We start from the raw sequence: 726 nt of genomic DNA, 5'->3' as shown, positions 1-726 counted from the left end.
GGTTGTTTTTGGAACAAACAAAAAAATATCAGAGTGGTTGGTACCAATTGCTGCTTAAGGGTCAAGTAATTTAAGAATGGAAAAGGGTCCATTGAATTGCAACATTGACTTTGACCCACACTAGGGCTGGTTTTATAAAAAAACTAATGAAGGTATAATAAAACAACCCATCTTTACATGAAGCTAAGTAATCACTTTCTTTTTCAAAGTAAAAAAAAATTCCTTAAATAAATCGTATTAGAGGCTGAAGGAGTAGCCGCCAAAATGAAGTTCAATCCCTTTGTGACTTCGGACCGGAGCAAAAACCGGAAAAGGCATTTCAATGCCCCTTCCCACGTTCGCAGGAAGATTATGTCTTCCCCGCTTTCCAAGGAACTGAGACAGAAATACAATGTTCGGTCCATGCCTATCCGCAAGGATGATGAAGTTCAGGTTGTGCGAGGACACTACAAAGGTCAGCAGATTGGCAAAGTGGTCCAGGTTTACCGGAAGTAGTACATCATCTACATTGAGCGGGTGCAGTGAGATAAAGCTAACGGCACCACTGTCCATGTGGGCATTCACCCCAGCAAGGTGGTGATTACAAGATTAAAACTGGACAAAGACCGCAAAAAGATCCTGGAGCGGAAAGCCAAATCTCCCCAAGTCGGAAAGGAAAAGGGCAAATACAAGGAAGAATCACTTGAGAAGATGCAAGTGAAGTATCTTGTACACAGCTTCCATTAA

The 726-nt window shown here is 41.9% G+C and overlaps 1 pseudogene; it reads left to right on the top strand.

The window, feature by feature from the left end:
- The first annotated feature begins 248 nt into the window (after window positions 1-248).
- Window positions 249-726, top strand: LOC142426183 (large ribosomal subunit protein uL24-like; annotated as a pseudogene).

Source organism: Tenrec ecaudatus, chromosome 14, assembly GCF_050624435.1.
Source record: "Tenrec ecaudatus isolate mTenEca1 chromosome 14, mTenEca1.hap1, whole genome shotgun sequence".
NCBI classification, from domain to species: domain Eukaryota; kingdom Metazoa; phylum Chordata; class Mammalia; order Afrosoricida; family Tenrecidae; genus Tenrec; species Tenrec ecaudatus.
Note: the sequence above shows the minus strand (reverse complement) of the source record. Positions and strands in the feature narration are given on the sequence as shown.